Source organism: Hylobates moloch, unplaced genomic scaffold (genome assembly GCF_009828535.3).
Source record: "Hylobates moloch isolate HMO894 unplaced genomic scaffold, HMol_V3 SCAFFOLD_13, whole genome shotgun sequence".
NCBI classification, from domain to species: domain Eukaryota; kingdom Metazoa; phylum Chordata; class Mammalia; order Primates; family Hylobatidae; genus Hylobates; species Hylobates moloch.
Window position 1 is genome coordinate 12,419,840 of NW_026652288.1, and position 19,931 is coordinate 12,439,770.

Here is a 19,931-nt window from a genome sequence, read left to right on the forward strand (position 1 = left end):
GTAATTACAAGCACGCATCACCACACCAGGCTAATTTTTGTATTTTTATCAGAGACAAGGTTTCACCATGTTGGCCAGGCTGGTCTCGAGCTCCTAACCTCAAGTGAGCTGCCTGCCTCGGTGTCCCAAAGTGCTATAATTACAGGCATGAGCCACCATGCCAACCCCCACCATTCTTTCTATTGTATTCTCCTAGTAGATGATGCATTTTGGACCTTCTCATTCCATCCTCCCTCAATGATCTCTTTGTAATGATCTTATCCTTATCATTCCTTGCTTTATTGCACAGTTCCTTATTCTGATAAGTCTAATCTATGTTTCATCTGTCTGGTAAGTTTTTAAATTCAAGGATGATATTTTTTATTCCCATTCTCTCTGTCAAATCTGCCTGTTTTCATGTGTCTCTTATTTCTTTTATTGTGTTGATTTCCTGACTTTGTCTTTAATCATTTGTCTTTAAGTTTTTTGTTGTACTGACTAATGTCCTTAGGTTTTAACGATGCTTGTGTTTGTATCTACTATATTGTGCCCAGGATGCATTGTTTCCTCATGCATTTTGTAATTTTTAATTGTGAGCGCAAAGTAGAAAGGCCTCCCTCTTCCCAGTCCTCTGAGCCCTGTGGGAAAACCTAAATAGCCTGTGTTGTTGAGGTACCTCTAAAGCCTTTTATATTTATTTCTGCCTGGTGAATCAGGTGGTATAAATTTAGAATCTAAACTTTTGTGAGGTGCCAGCAGAGATCAATGAGCTTTCCTGCTAATTTCTTTTTTTTTTTTTTTTTTGAGACAGAGTCTCGCTTAGTTGCCCAGGCTGGAGTGCAGTGGCGTGATCTCAGCTCACTGCAAGCTCTGCCTCCCGGGTTCACGCCATTCTCCTGCCTCAGACTCCCGAGTAGCTGGGAGGTTTCCTGCTAATTTTTAGGCAGAAGGGAGATTGATTTTATGACTCACTTTCAGTGAGGCTGTGATATTTGAGGTCACTAGCAGTGGTTTCATTTGCAACTCTTAGCTTATTTGGTTCAAAGTCTCATCTTTAAGGCTTCTATAGGTTCTAACACTCAAGATCCTATGTTTTTGGGTATAGTAAACCCACTCGACCTCAGCTGCAACATGTGTTTACATGTTTCCAGCTGTAATTTTCAAGTCTTTATTAATTCAAAGATATATTTTATCATATCTTTTTAAGCTTTTATTAGGAAAGATGATTTTTTAATTACCTTAATCTGCCATCTTGTCAACATTGGAATTCTTAAAACAAGTTTAAATGTTTTATGTATCACCTTAGTATCCTGAGAAAATGCAGTTAGAAAAAAAGGCAGACGTCAAAGATAATTTATATAGGTGACACCCAGGCTAGTAATAGAATTACAACACCCCATTTCTACCTTCCAGGTTTACAAGTAAAGCAGGCAGCCAGTGTTTTTTTTTTTTTTTTGCAGCCAGTATTTTGTAGGATCAATTTGAGTGAGAGAAGTCTCTGTAAAAATAACATATTTGATAGAATTTTTATCTTGAGCAGAATTATAAACAGATACTAGGAGTGTTGGAGATGAGCAAAAAGTCAGTGAAATGCAAAGCAGAATGTTAAAGAAATAAGAGAAATATTAATATCATGGGCAACTTAGGAAAGGGCCATCCAGGCAGAAAAGCCATGAAGCAAGGCCAGGCCAAGAAAAGGTGCTTCTCTCGGCCACATTAGCTAATGAGTCTCACTAATACCCAGTATTGTTTTTGCAGAGTTGGTTTTGTGTGAGTAGGTAATCTGCATCCCACCCCATTTTTCTACAGAGCATGGACTGTGTTATTAACAAAGACTTTGCTCATTTTATAAACTTTCAAATAAGAAAAAGCCTGTTTAGTTATTCTTTTTTTTTGGGGGGGGGTGGGGGATGGAGTTGCCCAGGCTGGAGTGCAATGATGTGATCTCAGCTCACTGCAGCCTCCACCTCCTGGGTTCAATCGGTTCTCCTGCTTCAGCCTCCCAAGTAACTGGGATTACAGGCACCCACCACCATGCCTGGCTAATTTTTTTTTTTTCTTTCTTTCTTTTTTTTTTTTTTTTTTGTATTTTTAGTAGACATGGGGTTTCGCCATGTTGGCCAGGGTGGTCTTGGACTCCTGGTCTCAGGTGATCTACTCCCCTTGGCCTCCCAAAGTGCTGGGATTATAGGTGTGAGCCACCCTGCCCAGCCTAGTTATTCTTAAAAATATAAATCTAGACCAGTGGGACCCTGACTAATCAAGATCATCAGTATTCTGCTTTTTAGGGCTGAACACATCAGTTTACAAAATCCACTTACTGAACACTTTCTTTTTTTTTTTTTTTGAGACAGAGTCTTGCTCTGTCGCCCAGGCTGGAGTGCAGTGGCGCGATCTCAGCTCACTGCAAGCTCCACCTCCCGGGTTCATGCCATTCTCCTGGTCAGCCTCCCGAGTAGCTGGGACTACAGGCACCCACCACTACGCCCGGCTATTTTTTTGTATTTTTAGTAGAGACGGAGTTTCACCGCGTTAGCCAGGATGGTCTTGATCTCCTGACCTCGTGATCCACCTGCCTCGGCCTCCCAAAGTGCCGGGATTACAGGCGTGAGCCACTGCGCCCAGCCCTGAACACTTTTCTTAAAAAAATTAATAATGGCCAGGCACGGTGGCTTACCCCTTTAATCCCAGCACTTTGGGAGGCTGAGGTGGGCAGATCATGAGGTCAGATTGAGACCATCCTGGCTAACACTATGAAACCCCATCTCTACTAAAAATACAAAAAAATTAGCCACGCGTGGTGGCGGGCACCTGTAGTCTCAGCTACTCAGGAGGCTGAGGCAGGAGAATGGCATGAACCCAGGAGGCAGAGCTTGTGGTGAGCCAAGATCACACCACTGCCACACCAGCCTGGGCAACAGAGCAAGACTCAGTCTCAAAAAAAAATTAATAATAAAAGTAGTTTTACCTGGGTGTATTAATTTTCTATTGCAGCTGTAACAAACTACTACAAACTCAGTGGCACAAAACCCCACAAATTTATTATCTTACCATGTTGTTGGTCAGAAAAGCAACACAGGTCTCATGTGATAAAATTAAGGTATCAGCAAGTTTGTTCCTTTCTGGAAGTTCTAGAAAAGAATCTGTTTTCCTGTTCATTTAGGTTGTTGGCAGGTTTTAGTTCCTTGTGGTTACTGGCTCTCAGCTGAAAGTTGTTTCCAGCTTCTAGAGGCTTCCCATATGCCTTGGCTTGTGGCCTCCTTCTTTGATCTTCAAAGCCAGCAAGGGCATGATGAATTTCTTTCATACTTCACTTTTCTCATGTCTGTTCTTCTGCCACAGCCACTCTCTGGCTAACTCTTCTGCCTTTCTTTTCTGCCTCTAAGGGCCCATGTGACTAGATTGGCCCATCTAGGTAATACAGGATAATCTCCATATTTTAAGACGTGCAACCTTAATTCAATTTGCAAAGCTCCTTTTGTGATGTAATGTAACATACTCTAAGGATCCAGGTATTAGTGCATGGGCATCATTGGGGGCCATTATTCTGCCTACCATAATGGCACATTCTAGTGAGGAGAAATGTTATAAAGCATACCATCAATTATACTATCAATTTGTCAAAAGAAATTGAATCAATTTTTAAACTTTTTTCCAGTTGTTTACCTAAGATTCACCAGTATCCTTATTAGCCACATTTTAAGGGTACATGTTTCATAGAAACTTCTACATATTCATAGCCAGAAGGATAAGAAACAAAGAGATTAAAATAACCTGTAATCTAAGAGTGAAACATAAAAACATGGTGGGCTAGTCACATTTGCGGCTTAGTACTATGTTCCCTGAGCCAGTATGATTCATCCAAGCAAATGAAAGATGGATTATTTTGGATCAATCATGGTTATTCCATGGAATTTTCAGAATTGGATGACAAATGGTAGCTGTCTCTTTAACCTTGGCTGCAATTATTGGTATATGGTCCTGACCTTGTCATGTCTCAGTGTTCTTTCTCATGGAGGACTCCCGTAGAATGACCCAACGAACAGGTGGAAGCCAAGATGAGGGATACAGAGAGGAGAGAGGAGACAGGAGAAGGGAGACAGGAAAGAGAAAGCTAGAACACTAGCAAGATTCCTTATGAATCTTTGGATGCAATTGACCCTGAAGCAAATTTCAACCCTCCCTTTCCATGGTATGGTTAAATGAATCTATTTATCTATGCATTATCTATCATCTATCTCTCTGTCAATCATACATCATTTATATTAACTTTATTTGGGGTGTATTGTTTGAACACAAGGGGATCTTGACTAATATGCAGACTATGTGATTGAACCCTTGAGTCTTACAGATGGAGAGGGAAAGGATGTGAACATGCTCCACTCTGATATTAGAGGAGTCATTCCTGCTGTCCTCCAAAAGTCACTATGTGCTCCTCTATCTCCTTAACTGTCTGGGAATTTAGCCCCCTTCAATATTTTAATTTTACTTTCTCATGATGAATGACCTTCCTTTGGGAGGAAAAAAATTACAAAAGTCTGTTTTCCTCCTAGCGTATTTTGTTTTTGAATTTTTGAATGTCAAATTTTTATTTGATTCGGAAATAAAAGACTAGGAAAGTTTATGCACAGTGACAAGCCTATGGCATCAGTTTCATGAACAGAGTGGCACCTATACGTTCTTACTGAGGGAAGAGAAAATCAGGATAAGAAAGAAGGACTTGAGTGAGTCACAGATATGCTTTGCTGTCCTGGGCAAGCTATTTAAATTCCCTAATCTGCAGCCTGCACATAAATTTAGGGAAATACTAATCAAACTTATTTTGCAAAGTTGTCATGGGGATTGTATACTTTGTATCTAAAGATGCTGAATATTAGAAACTGAATAAATGGAAGCTATTGAAATGTGACATGAATAGAAATGTTTAGGACCCCTTTTGGAGAAATATCTCTTTACTAAAGGAGGCATTATGTTAAAATTTTGTCTTGGAAACCAGGTCAAAGAACCTAGCTATAGTCCTTCCCCTACTGCCTTAGATTTCAAACCATATTTATTTTTCAAAAAGAGTGAACTGGAAATACATTGAGAACCCTGAAGGCACATGCTGGCTTATTTCTTTGAAGTACTTAATTTGCAACTCTTCTACAAACTGCTTCTAAACTTCCATGTAATAAAGCTTATGAACCCTATATCCACTAATTAGCTGGTTTGGTTAGGATTGAGGGGTTTTCTGATCTCATCTATATACGATCCAGTCAAAATCTCCAAAGAACATTGAGAATCATCATGACACATATATTTTAGCTTTCTGTTTTCCACTGAAGCACAGAATTTTTGAAGGCACTACAATTAATAATCAGGTGTATATGATTTGTTGGAAAATAAACAAGAGTTTAGAAAAAATAATCCATTTATTAGCAGGCATTGTAAACCAATAAAAAGAAAACCTGTTTTATTATTATATTTTTTGATCAGTTACTTTAGATTCAGAATTCCCTGACCCTGAGTTATGACTCTGCCGTCGAAGGTGAATGCTCACAGCATTCTATACTCCTGTCTCAGAGTTTCACAAATGACATCCTTCTCTTGGAAATACATGATACATAAAGTGAAAATATACGCATTTAAAAAGTTGTTTTGTTTTGTTTACCCCATCACTTTCCAAATTATGGAAAAAGTTTATGACAAATTTTCATATTTTCCAGAAGTATAGTATCATTGAACTCGCTTTAGGGAAGTTTAGGCTAGACAGCATGATTTTTACTATGCATATGTTAGAGTTAAAAGTAATAGAGTATCATTATCCCAGGTATGTTAGAAATATAAGCCACATAGAGAATACAATGAGGTTGATTCTAGAAAAAGAACATTTATTTTGGGATTTGGAAAATAGAGATAATCAAATAACAAAAATATCCTGGGCTCATGATCCTGCATGTATTTTTACAAGATACATCACCTCTCATAGAATAGGACTATGTAGGAAAGCATCATTATGATTTAGTGAAAGTCCAGAATTTCAGGCCATCATTAATATAATGTAATGTTATTACTTGCACTTTTTGGAATCACAGTGCAAATAAGAGCAACATTGGGGAAACATTTTTTTTTACCTAAGCTAGCAATATGAAAACATAATAACCTGAATGCTGGGGAAACTGTAGCAAAACCTAACACACACATTTCTAGGGGCATTGTGAAGTTTGTTCAACCATGTTGGAAAGCAAGAGCACAGGAGCATCATGGCCACAATAGAAATCTATATTACACTCTATTTATTATGTTTAGATATAAAATTCCATTTTAAGAAAATATTCCAAAAATAGTAGGCAGATAATTTCTTGCAATGAGTGGAGGGGAAAAGGCTAGACTTAATTTTTGAAGACCCAGGTTTAAGTTCTGTTTCTTTTACTTGACCCCTGGAAACCTATTTCTTCATTATTTGGCTTGTTTTCCCAGAATATTTACCAAATGGAAAAAAAAAAAAATTGAAAAAGTGAAGTAGCAATAGTCAGAGGATTAATTAACAAATTATTCTTCAGCTTCTAAGTTACAACACAACTCTGTGTAATCATGAAAATTGTTTTAGAAGTGTTCAGTAGTGAAAGCAGAAGTATCTCTTCATGATGATTACAAAAGCCAAAGAAAAGACAAGCATTTTAGAATAGAAAAATGGGTCATAGCAGCGTTTTTAAAGATTTATGTATTATTAATTTTCTTTAATATGCTTTCTGATGATATTTTTATATGAAAATGCTAAAATAAAAGTATGATTTGAGTATAAATTTAACAATGTAATTGAATGGGCAAATATTGAGAAGTCTCTATAAATATATGAATTGTTAAAATCCTGGCTGACATAAGAGTACACACAGAGAGGGCATCTGAACTCTTGTGATTTGAAAGGGTATGAATCTCATGTGCTCTAGTTTTTATAAGTTTATATATTTTTCTTTATTTTTATATTTATATTTTAATATATTTTTATAAGCAACATCATAATTTTCTTAATTATCACATTTTTAAATTTAAGAATTTCTGGATTCATTCATTTGAAGAACATTAATGAATTAGAACTTGCTAACTGAATTAGGACATACTAAGTGTCAGATAATAACAGAACAAAAGGAGAAAAAGCCATAGTATCTACCATAAGGAAGTTCAACTGTGTTACTTAATATATATTTTAATTAATATTAATGAGTAAAATGAACCATTTTCTTCCATGGAAAGGATCACAGTAACAAATAGTACGACAAAGTTCTTATTGGTGTAGTTTGTAACATGAACCATAGATAGGCGATGTAGGAATATGGGCTGAGTTGAAGAAAGGAAACATAGTTCTTTCCTTTGCCTTGTTACTTCTTAGCAGTTTGACCATGTAACTTCCTTCATTTCTGCATTAATTTTCTCATTCATTCATCCCCAGTTATTCTATTTCTCAGATATTGTGGAGTGTGTCTGTCATATGTGAAGCACAATGCTAGGTAGTGAGAGTACATAACTGAGAGATCCTATCTTCAAGAACCTCATCTTCTATTAAGGAAGATGGAAAAGTTTAAAGACAAAGTTATAGCAGGGGTATGAAAGTTTGATGCAAATACAGAAACAACTAAGTAGCTTCAACGTCCTTAAAATGGTGATATCTACATCCAGATATCATGAGGATAAAAAAGATGATGAAATCAATAGGTCTGTGACACATTCACTGTCTCTGTGCAAATGCAATGAAACCTCTAAAATCTCCAGCAGTAGTTGGAAAGCCCATTGAGATCTGGACCCCAACCTATTTGTCCTATCTAGGATCTTTTCAATCTTTGCTCTATTGCTTCAGAAACTTTAAACTATTCACCATTTTTCTAAATATGGTACAATTTCTCACACCTCTGTACCTGGCACTAGTTGCTTTCCCTGTTTGGAAAGATTTTCCTTCTATTTCTAACATGAGCCCTCCTGACTCTCTGGTTCATTCCCTTTCTTATGACTTACTCTTCATGTTGCAGACACAGTGAAAATTACATTGCAAAATCTTCTCAAACTCCCAATGCAGTTAATTACTACTTTCTTTCAGCACCCTTACTGCTTTTTTCCCTACTTATAGTAAAAAACTGATCAAAGCCACCTGTCTGTCCTCTTCATCAACTCCCTGAGGCTAGGGACTTCACCTTTCCCATTTCCTTACTGCCAGCACCTAGCAACATGTCTTAGTAAATATTGGTTATAAAAATTAATGGAACTACAGAGAACACACTAGCCAATGAAAAAACTAAGTGAATGAATGAGTGATCAAATTAATGAGTCAGTAAATTACTGAATAGTGATTGAGGAAATGAGGAAATGATTGAGTGGCAAATTATGGTATAATTATTTAATTTATGAATACATTCATTATTTAGTAAGTGAATAAATAAGTGTATGACTTACCTAAAGAGTTCATAGCAGTTTTTCTTTCCAGATCAGAGAAATTCAGGATTTTAATTGACATAAACTTTTTCCCTCCAACAGCTGTGTCTCCGGTCATCATACTGCAAGTAGAGTTTTTGCCAAAGGTATTAAGAATAGCTCACCATTTAACTATTCCAGACAATTTGCAATTGCAGTCTGTGACAAAGCCACAGTTTTAACAATATTTCACAATCCTCATTTTATGACTGTGATTTTATAATGTAAACATCACCCTCTGTGAAATTCTGTTTTTTTAATTATTTTTCCAGATATTAGTAACAGAGAAATGACTTATATACTATACGTTGGCTAATAAATTATATTCCTTCACAGTAAGTAAGTTCTAGGTGACTTTGATTTATGAAGACAACATTGACTTAGAAGAAAAATATTTTTGTTAATTTGATAAAATGTATCAAAATTGTTCTGTAGTACTTCATTTGCATTAGCAAAGCTATGAACTTAGCTTGAGACATGGTGTGGCATTTGTGTATGGCCACAAGGAGACACTGTGTTTTGTCTTCGCAGTACAAAACTGCACACAATCTTGTTTGTGAAAATTGTGCCCAGGAATAATTATTTAGGATTTTTTGTTTGTTTTTGTTTTGTGACAGAGTCTCACTCTGTTGCTCAGACTAGAGTGCAGTGGTGCTATGTTGGCTCACTGCAACCTCTGCTTCTCCTCAACCTCCACCTCCCAGGCTCCAGTAATTCTCCTGCCTCAGCCTCCCAAGTAGCTGAGATTACAGTTGTGCACCACCATGCCTGGCTGATATATATATATATATATTTATATTTATATTTTGTATTTTAGTAGAGACGGGGTTTCACCATGTTGGCCAGGCTGGCCTCAAACTCCTGACCTCAAATAATCCACTCACTTCAGCATCCCAAAATTATTTAGTATTTTGAACATCCTTTCCTGTGCAGCCAGAGGTTTCTAATGATAATTGTTAAATAAACAGATCATTAGGTTAAGATTAAGACTGTCAATACGGGCTTAGTCTGCTAAATTAATAGTGTTTGATGGAATGGGACCCGTGCCTTCTGCAGTGGTTAGCAAATATTGAATTTGTAAGATTCCATCATTACCTTGTTTTTCATGTTACTGAGTAATAAAGTGAGGCCTAAGTGAATATATGGTTTACTAAATTGATTTCAGACATTAGAGAAAATGCAAAATAATAAAATGACGTTCTTTAACATGAAAAAAAGTGAGCTCAGTCACTCTGTGTCCTTTTAGTGTCCTTCTTAAAGATTTAGCTTTTCTAGACCCTTTTAAAAGAATACAACTTTTAACACTAAAAAGTAGGTTCTTTAAAAAAACTTTTGGAAAATATAAATGAATTACAAACTTTTCCAAAATGTTGGCTGATTTCCTTAGGATTAATTCCCAAAAAAGAAAATATGTAAGTCTAAATTGTGAATACTTTAAAGTACTTTTTATTGATTTCCAATTGCTGTATAGAAAGAACCTGAATATATACTAAGTACTAAAATGTCTCTTCCTCCTGTAGAAGTACCTTGTCTCTTACGTTTAGTAATGGAAACAAATGTGATGAATTGCTAAAGGCCTTTTTCCATGATGGCACTCTATTCATAGAAGTTTATATGGCATTTCAAAAGCTCTAGTCTAAACAAATATTGACATGATAATTTTGGAATCAACTCTTCCCAAGAAGCAGTCATGTAGAAGAGAATATGGATTTTTTTCTTACCCTCCAGAGTATGGAAGTGATCCCCTAAAGAGGACATTCCTGGAATGCTAGACAAACTCAATGTAAGGAACCACATTCTAATGTTTTTGGACTCACCACCTATGTAATGAGCTGACTGCTAGAATTACGTCAGGAGTGTTGTGTCCCTGGAAATGTCCAGAGAGAGGTTGGATGACCAATGCTTGGGAAGATTTTTAAAGGTGCTCTAGGTCCAGTTGGGTAATCCAACTAGACATAATGTAGAGCTGCTTCATGCTGGCGCCATGCTGTCAACCTCATATCCAGCACATGCAAGCAATTAAACAATTGGAAATTATTACATTTCCAAAGAGACGGTAAACTAAATTTTAATCCATTATTTCAAACTTCTGCTTCATTAATGCCCTTTGAACGAACTACTAAAAGTAACAGAACAGTAGTTTGGGAGTTTTCGTTTGTTTTTGTTTTTGATAGCTTGAGTTTATCTGCTTCCTCCTTGGGCATCTTCCCTACTTCATATTGGACATGCCAATGTCTCAAAAGAGACAGAAGGAGAAGAAGAAAACACCTACCTAAATTCAATAATGGATTAGGAATTGGGATGCAAAGGCAAAATGATTTGAGAACTTAAGGAAGTTTGACAGAGACAAGGCAAGGTATCTAAGACATTTTAACAAAGCCGTGGCACACTTACTGATCTTGGAATTGAACTCTGCCATCCATCCTGTCCCTTCCCATACCAGCACACCAGTCCCCATTTCTGTTGCCTTTTTCCTCTATTCTTCTCCCTTATAATTTGCCCAAGCTGGGAAATGTGGCTCTCATATGACCACATGAAAAATTCTCAAAGGAATGTTGATATTTACTTTAACGATAAGAACTTGATTAGAAGAAAGAGGCAATTAAGAAATACTGTTCTCTTTGAACAAATTCAAGAAATATTTTGAGACACAAAGGGGCTGAGGCATTTCTGTGTATCCTTATGAGAAAAAATCAATAGAAATCGAGTATGATAGATTTTGAATACGCCCCTCAGGACATAGGAAGGTTTACATGGATATTGCAGCGTATTGGAAATGGACTACATGTTCTGTGACTAAGTTGGGGGAAGTAGGTCAATCCATTAGATATTACAATTACATGATGCAATAGGAAAAGCACAGCTCTTGAATTTTAGCTGCTATAATCCCAGCTACGACTCGACAACCCCCAGTTGTTCTACAATTACAATAATCTTTCAGGTGGACTTCATAAATGAACTGAAGAAATCTTTTGAAAATAACTTTTAAAAGGGAGAACATTTCCCCCGCACACATTTTCTAGTCTGCTTGGCCGTCCCCTCTGGGCTCAGTAAAAGAAACTCATGCAGTGCAAGTATGTTTAGCAATTGGGCCTGTTCCCAGGTTGTGAGACGTTTAGCAAAAATCCAGAGTTATTATTAGATCTAAATGGAGGCTTTTGTCAAAAGGCCTCTTGAATTGTTAGGAAATCAGAGTGCAAATTGATAATGACACACAACACATCTCTGCCCTGGCAGCTCCCTGAAGGCTGCTGAGATACCCCAGAAAGAAGTTCCATAGCCTCACGCCAACAGCATGTTGCCCAATACTTGTCCTTCTCCTAAGTCAGCCTGACAACTGCATTCTTCTCTTTTTAATAAGAGGCAAAACGAGATGGATTAAAGAGGATGTTTGAACTGAGACTATTAATTTCCTTGCAGTGTGTTTTCAAGTCAGATTCCTTTAGAAGAGTTTTTTGTGGTTTCATAAAATTACAACTTTGGCTATTCGGCTGCCTTTTCCAAAGCACAAATTTGGCATCTAAAGAAAATGTACTGCATATGAAGAAAGGAAAGGAATGACTATGTGGTTATCTTAAATATACTTATTTTATATAATAGCTCCTTTATGCAAAGAAACAATTACAGTATTAACTACTTATTAATTTAAAAATCATAAAACATAGTCTTTCTAAAATGTATACATTTTCTTTGATATATATTTAATTAATAAAAAAAGTTTTTTCTTTAGCAATATTTAAATGCTTAAATATGCTTTTTTCCTGTCAGGTTTAAAAATATAAATTTCTCTTCTTTTTCTAAGGCTATTACAATATTTTTAATGTTTCAGGGATTAGATGAGACCACTTCCCGAGCAAAGTGCATGTGTGATATCTTCAGGAAAATTGCAGAATGAATTGCTCCACCTCCTTGTCTTAATACTCCTGGTCCCATTAGCTTCCTTTGGATGTGCCCTATGGCCATGCACGTGGGAACAGGGCTCACTAAATGGCAAAGTAATTTCAGATTCTTTGTTGGTCCCACTTCTGTGGTCCAAGCACAGTACCTCCCACATGGCAGGAAGTCTATTTTATGTAATGAATCATTAAACATAATCCTTGGAAAAGGGGAGATCCTTACTTTTCACTGCTCTGCAGTGAACTGATAGAAAATTGAACCCAATTTACTTGCCAATGAAGAAAGATGACTTGGACATGTGGAGTCACATCAAACGTTTGGGGATGAACTTCGGGCACATAAGGACACAGTGAGATTTTAAAGGGTGCTAGCTGTCCACAAACCTCAGCTGTAGTCCCAGTGCTATGTATGGTTGATCCATTACTTTCCTCCACTGGGCTTTTTCTGCTCTTACTGAGATCAATGGTTCTCAAACATCACTATGCATCAGAACCACCACTGGAGATTTTTAAAACACCTATTCCCTGGTCCTTCCTCAGACTAATTAATTCAGAATATCCAATGGGTGTGGCCTGTGTATTTAATTTTAATTTTATTTTAAATGCCAGGGTACATGTGCAGGATGTAGAGGTTTGTTACATAGGTAAATATGTGCCATGATGGTTTATTGCACCTATCAACCCATCACCCAGGTATTAAGCCTGGCATAGATTAGCTAATTTTTCTGATATTATCCTCTCACGCCGTCTTCCACAGACAGACCCCAGTGTGTGTTGTCCCCTCCCTGTGTCCATGTGTTCTCATTGTTCGGCTTCCTTTTATAAGTGAGCACATGTGGTTTTTGGTTTTCTGTTCCTGCATTAGTTTGCTGAAAATAATGGCTTCCAGCTTCATCCATGTCCCTGCAAAGGACATAATCTCTTTCCTTTTTGTGACTGCATAGTATTCTATGGTGTGTATGTACCACATTTTCTTTATCTAGTCTATCACTGATGGGCATTTGAGTGGGTTGTCTTTGCTACTGCAAATAGTCCAGCTGTATATTTTTAAAAAGTTCTCCAGGCGATTCCAAAGTGAAGTTGGAAGTAAACCTGAAGTTCATCCTCAAACATCTGATGTCACTCCAGATATCCAAGTTGTTTTTCTTCATTGGTAACTAAATTGGATTCAGTTTTCTATCAGTTCAAACTAATTAAAAGGTTTGGCTCACACATAGAATTGTCTTCACCTGGTATGCTACCAACTTAGGGTCATACCAAACTGCTCCAGACTTTAATGTGATATGATTGACCTGGGATCTTGTAAAAATGAAGCTTCTGACTCATTAGGTCTGTTTTTTCTGCCGTGATACTGAGCAACAGACCTGTGTGGCTATAGCCACTCAAGGTGGATGTCCTACTTCAGCTTGGTACTAAATCTCTCCTTGTATCTTAAGGACAGGTTGGGACATAAGAGCTCTTGAAGGCTCAAGACTCCCAGAATAAAGCAGCATCGGCGGGCCATCTTCGGGAATGGTAACGGATGGGAAAGAAGGGCACCCACTCACTTGATTTCTGTGCTCCTTATATTTTTGATGCTTATCGAAGCTAACATTGCTTCCCAAAGGCCAAGGAAGGAAAGACAAAACAGATCATTTTCATCTGCCTCATGTTCCCTTAGCTATTTCCCAGGCTGACTGAGAACAATTTGCATCCTGTCCAGGCCTCATAATTTCTGGTTGTTAAAGAAAGACACATGGGTATTGCCAAAGCGTCAGGAGACCTTTACTCAGTGTAGTGTGACTTGAAGGATGTGGGAAATGTGGGAGGGTGGATTACTTTGATTTTTCTTCCTGTGGTCCACACTGGAAGTTTCCTATGAAAGAGCGAGAGACATTGAGCTTGCATTCTCTTTCAATTTAATTTTGGATTCAAAGCATGTATATGTATTAAATACAGTGACTATGAGGTATTCTCTCTGTGTCATATTCTTGGTTAGATGCTGGGGACAGTGACTTTAAGGAGTCATAGATTTTGTCTTCAAGGGGCTCCTAATTGTGGGTAGGGAAAGCCACACAGCCAAGTGTTTTCCTGAAGAATAAGGTGCAATAAGAACACACAAAAAAAGGCAATTAACTCTTCTGCTTGTATGGTAAAAAAGATAACAGGGGCAGTATGTCAGGGAAACTTTAAAAAATAAAAGAATTCCTCAAAATAGAAACAGGAGAAAAGCTTTCTAAGTAGGAATATAGCATGCCTCAAGTCAAGGAAGCAAAACACTATTTTAAGCTTTATTATAGCACTAGAATTAAATTTAGTCATATCTAATCTGAAATATAAACATTTTTTTCACTCATATAGATTTTCTAATCTTTAGGGCACCACCTAATCAATATTTACCAATAATCTGCGTGATGACATGGTATTCCAGAAAGGCCAAGGCAAAATTGGAAAAGAAAATGAACCCCTAAAACATGAAGGTAAACTTTAGCTCAACTTGAATCAAATGTAGCAAAGATGAGGAAGACAGTACCTGTAATACAGGTGAGATTTATTTTGTGACTTACTTGAGGCTAGGCATGAGGTTTGGCTCACATACAGAATTATATTCCCCTGGGAGTACTACCAGTTTAGGACCATATCAAACAAATGCTTGGCGGGGTTCTTGTGGATTGTGTGGGCAATGGAAACATGTGGTTATAAATTCTAAGAGGAGATATTTGCCTGCCTCCACCTAGAGTCAAAGTTGATACAGTTCAGTGTCCTTCTATGTTCCCTTAGAGTTTGTTGGTTTTTTTCTTCAATTTTAACCATTCCCTGAGGACATTGCTCTTTTGGAGTCTTGACTTTATATAGAGGTCCATGGTGGTTTAACCTTTACTCATATGGTATTAACTGATATGCCAGGGCAGTAGTTGTTTCCAGTGGTTTGTTTCTGTTTCTCATTATTTTTGGCCTCTTGCAATATCCTTTATTATTTTCAGACACACGCACGCACACACACACACCCACACAGGCACATACACTCTTACAAAATATTCTATATATTCTTTCAAAATAGTTTATTCAGCTTTTTAGTTAATGTCTTAGTTTATGTTACTATCTAACAAACGACCCCCAAAACTTGGTGGCTTAAATTAACAGCAATAGTAGATTATGGAGATGATCTTGTCTTGTACAAGTGACTTTTACTGATTTTTAAATGTCTAGATTATTATATTGACAAAAATAAGATTTAAACAATTTAGTATGAACAGAGGCATGATGGATGTCCATCAATGAATTGCGCTTGTGCTTAACGAGAACTTAATGGTTCCTGATTCCCTCCTGGCTCACTGCTGATCAGTGGGCCCACCTGGTGCACAGATGGGATGTGGAGGAAAAGGTAGGATTTAGTCAAAAATAGAGAAGTGCTTAAGGTAGAGAGCAAAATGCTGGCCTTGGCTTCATTAGCATAAGTAATCTGGCAACTAAGTGTGTAATGAATTCAAAATCTGGAGATAATATTGGAGGGGGGTGGCAGGGTCCAAACTGAAACAGAACTGGATTGTGGAGAGTGTATGAAGGAAGTAAGACAGGCCAGCATTCAGTGCTAGTTGGAAGTAAGTTTGAGTCTTGCCTTAGCAAATAGCCACCTCCACGATCTCAAATAAATCATGTTTTAAAAAAGATTTGCAAAGATGAAGGGCAGAATTTAAAAAAAAAAAAAAAAAGAAAAAGAAAGTCACAACTGGACACACCCTTGTAGAAATTAGATGGAAATTTTCAACACTGGAATAAAAGAAGATTTTAAAAGCACCATAGGAATGAAAAGTAACAGACACTGGATTTCTCGTTAGCAATACAAGATACAAGAACACAGTAGAGGGCCAGGTGCGGTGGCTCATGCCTGTGATCCCAGCACTTTGGGAAGCTGAGGCGGGAGGAACTATCTTGAGTTCAGGAGTTTGAGACCAGCCTGGCAACAGGGTGAAACCCCAACTCTACTAAAAATACAAAAATTAGCTGGGCATGGTGGTGCGTGCCTGTAGTCCCAGCTACTCAGGAGGCTGAGGCAGGAAAATTGCTTGAACCCGGGAGGCAGAGGTTGCAGTGAGCTGAGATCGCACCACTGGACTCCAGCCTGGGCAACACAGCAAGACTCCATCCCCCCACCCCCCCCCAAAAAAGAACACAATAGAGCAATAGCTTAATAAATTCAGAGGATAGTTTTTCAACAGAGAACACTATAGCTCAAAAGTGGTGGAAAGTTTTGGCTTCCTGCCCACCAACCATTTCTTCTCTGCCTATTTGTAAGCACATTTCCAGTTTTTAAGGCATTTCTTGAGAGAAATATGCTAAGGAGGGAGCCTTCCACAGTCCTGGAGGATGAATCATTATTAGTCTAAATCAATTATGACAAAATCTCTTCTCTTTGATATTGATTATTTGAAGTGTGGGATTACAATGCAATTCTAGCCAAGACGTCTTCAGGGGCTTCTGGAAAACATTTCTGTTTTCCTGATAAAGAAGATAGAACTATTCAGGAAGGTCTTTTTTTCTCCTTACACCACTTCATCCTGCCTCAAACTCAGTTCTTTGAGGATTATTATGTTTGGATCTGTGTCATCCAACTTATGACCAGGAGGTCATAAGCCAACATACTGTGGATGGCTAAGTAGAATAATGGAAAGAGCCTGGGTCATTGATAACATTGTTTAGCTACTGAACAAAGCCTGGTACCACCTACCTCCAGATTTCCTGTTATTTGAGATAATTAAGAATCTTTATTACCTAAGCCATTTTGGGGTATGGAATGCATCATAAATGATACATGGACCAAATTATGTATCAGGCATAAAAATATTTTTCTTTTCAGGTAGGGAAGAGGTCAACCATTTTTTTATTATTCATTTCTTTGTAGGGCTTTACCTGAGGATTATTTCAGTAAAGTAAGGAGGCAACCAGGAAAGGAAACAGAATCTGCCCAGAAAGAGCATAAGGGGCTGTGCTGGGATGATCGCATAGAGCCCGAAAGCAACAAACTAGATGGCAAAAGAGGAGAAAGGATGCAAAGTGCAGATCAGGGAGAAAGGTAGAGAGGGAGGTTTTCAGGAAAAAAAAATGTGGTGGACGTAATGGATAGAAAGTATGATCGAGAGTTTGGATGACAGTAAACATATCCTAATATGTTATGGGGAAATAATGCTGGAAGGAAAAAGGCAAGTAGAAACCCTGCATGTGTGAGTAATGAGTGGCAGGAAGGTAGGGGATAAATAAGAAAGGCCTGGTACAAACATGAAGTAGATTATATTGTTGCATGCTAAGTAAGGTGAATTAAAGAAAGAAAAACTACTTAATCTTACCAAGTAGGAATATTCACTTTTGGGGATTCTGTACATCTTGGAATTGGATCTATCGATGCTTAACAATGAATAATGTTTATATAATTTTAAAAATTAAATATAAATAAATCTAGTATAATCATGTAAGTGTAAATGTATAGAGTTAATCTTTGGACAAAAACCAGAAGTTTTGGTTGTGGTTATACGACCATATATAAAAATCACCACTAATGGAAAAGGATAGCTGATATAAAGAAGGAATTTACAGTTGGGTAAGAAAATTCAGCAATGTAAAGGGAACAGTATACTTAATTCACAATCTGGTTAATAGTAATTAAATATTGATCAGAACTGGTGAAATAAGAAAATTTTTAAATATAAAATAATATAAATATAAAAAATGTATAAATATAAAATAATATAATATAAAAATCATACTTATAACTAAAAATAATATAATATTAAATATTTTGAGATTCGACAAGGGAGAAAAGTGTAAATGAGTGAAATCCATCTTTCACATTGAGATATTTTACATAATCTCCTTGTCTTCCTATTTGCCTGCAAATCCCACCTCAGACTGTCACCTTCTCTATGAAACATTTCCAGCCACCTGATATTCTCATCAGGTTACAGTAGATAATAACTGCATGCTCCTCCGTACAATTCTTTTCTTTTTTCTTTTTTTTGGAAACGGAGTCTTGCTCTGTTGCCCAGGCTAGAGTGCAGTGGCACGATCTCAGCTCACTGCAAGCTCCGCCTCCCGGGTTCACACCATTCTCCTGCTTCCGCCTCCCGAGTAGCTGGGACTACAGGTGCCCGCCACCACGCCTGGCTAATATTTTTTGTATTTTTAGTAGAGACGGGGTTTCACTGTGTTAACCAGGATGGTCTCGATCTCCTGATCTCGTGATCCGCCCACCTCGGCCTCCCAAAGTTCTGGGATTACAGGCGTGAGCCACCGCGCCCAGCCACAATTCTGTCATGCATCCATCCAGCCAGCAATACATTTTGGGGGTTGTACTAGGCTGTTCTTACATTGCTATAAGGAAATACTTGAGACTGGGTAATTTATAAAAAAGATAGATTTGATTGGCTCACGATTGTTCAGGCCTTACCAGAAGCATGGTGGAGCATCTGCTTGGCTTCTGAGGTGGCCTCAGGAAGCTTTCAATCATGGCAGAAACTGAAGGGGGAGCTACCCCTTCGCATGGCAAAAACAGGGGCAAGAGAGAGACAGAAAGCGGAAGGGATGTGCCTTTTTAAAATGAGCAGATCTCTGGAGAACTCACACAGAAGATAGCACCAACTCATGAGCAATCCGCCCCCATGATCCAAACACCTCCTACCAGGCCCCACCTCCAGCTTTGGGGATTACTATTCAACATGAGATTCGGACAGGGACAAATATCCAATCTATATCAAGGGTCTTGAGGGTTTATTCTGTCGTAGGCTCTGTTTTAAATGCTAAATAGAAACTGTAAAAAAGCAAGCCATACCTGAGTGCTCTTCACATGGGCTCCGGCCGCACAGGAGCCCATGGAGGGTGGGGGGGAGGTTTCGGCATGGCGGGCTGCAGGTCCCGAGCCCTGCCCCGTGGGAAGGCAGCTAAGGCCCGGCGAGAAATTGAGCACAGCAGCTGTTGGCCCAGGTGCTAAGTTCCTCAATGCCCGGGGCCAGATTGAGCACAGCAGCTGTTGGCCCAGGTGCTAAGCTCCTCACTGCCCGGGGCCAGTGGGGCCGGCAGGCAGCTCTGAGTGCTGGGTCCGCCGAGGCCACGCCCACCCGGAACTTGCGCTGTTCCACAGGCGCCGCGCGCAGCCCCGGTTCCCGCCCGCGCGTCTGCCTCAGCACCTCCCCGCAAGCTGAGGGAGCCGGCTCCGGCCCTGGCCAGGCCAGAAGGGGGTTCCCACAGTGCAGCGGCGGGCTGAAGGGCTCCTCAAGTGCCGCCAAAGTGGGAGTCCAGGCAGAGGAGGCACCGAGAGCGAGTGAGGACTGCCAGCACGCTGTCACCTCTCAATAGTAAGGAGTTTGTCTTTCTTAGAAGAGAACAGAGCAGCCACTCAGGGAGCAAACCTCAATGAGATTTGTTTGTGAATAGATCAGGGGTGAGCAAACTGCAGCCTGTGGGCCAAGTCCAGCCTCCTACCTGCTTTTATAAGTACACTTTGACTAGAACACAGCCACACTCCTTTGTTTGCTTATTATCTGTGGCTGCTTTCATACTATCATGGCAGAGTAGTTGCACCAGAGATGGTGTGGGCTGCAAAGCCTAAAATATGTATTATTTTGCCATTTATAAAAAAATAGT

At 38.6% G+C, this 19,931-nt stretch overlaps 1 long non-coding RNA gene across 1 annotated transcript in view; it reads right to left on the reverse strand.

Moving 5' to 3' along the window:
* LOC131381006 (uncharacterized) overlaps positions 1–19,317 on the reverse strand; it is a 151,275-nt gene extending 131,958 nt beyond the window's left edge. The window contains exons 1-2 of the long non-coding RNA XR_009209398.1: positions 19,120–19,317; positions 8,404–8,504 (exon numbers count right to left, since the gene is read on the reverse strand). This is a non-coding gene — a long non-coding RNA (uncharacterized LOC131381006). The remainder of the gene's footprint in view (positions 1–8,403; positions 8,505–19,119) is intronic.
* Positions 19,318–19,931: the final 614 nt, after the last annotated feature.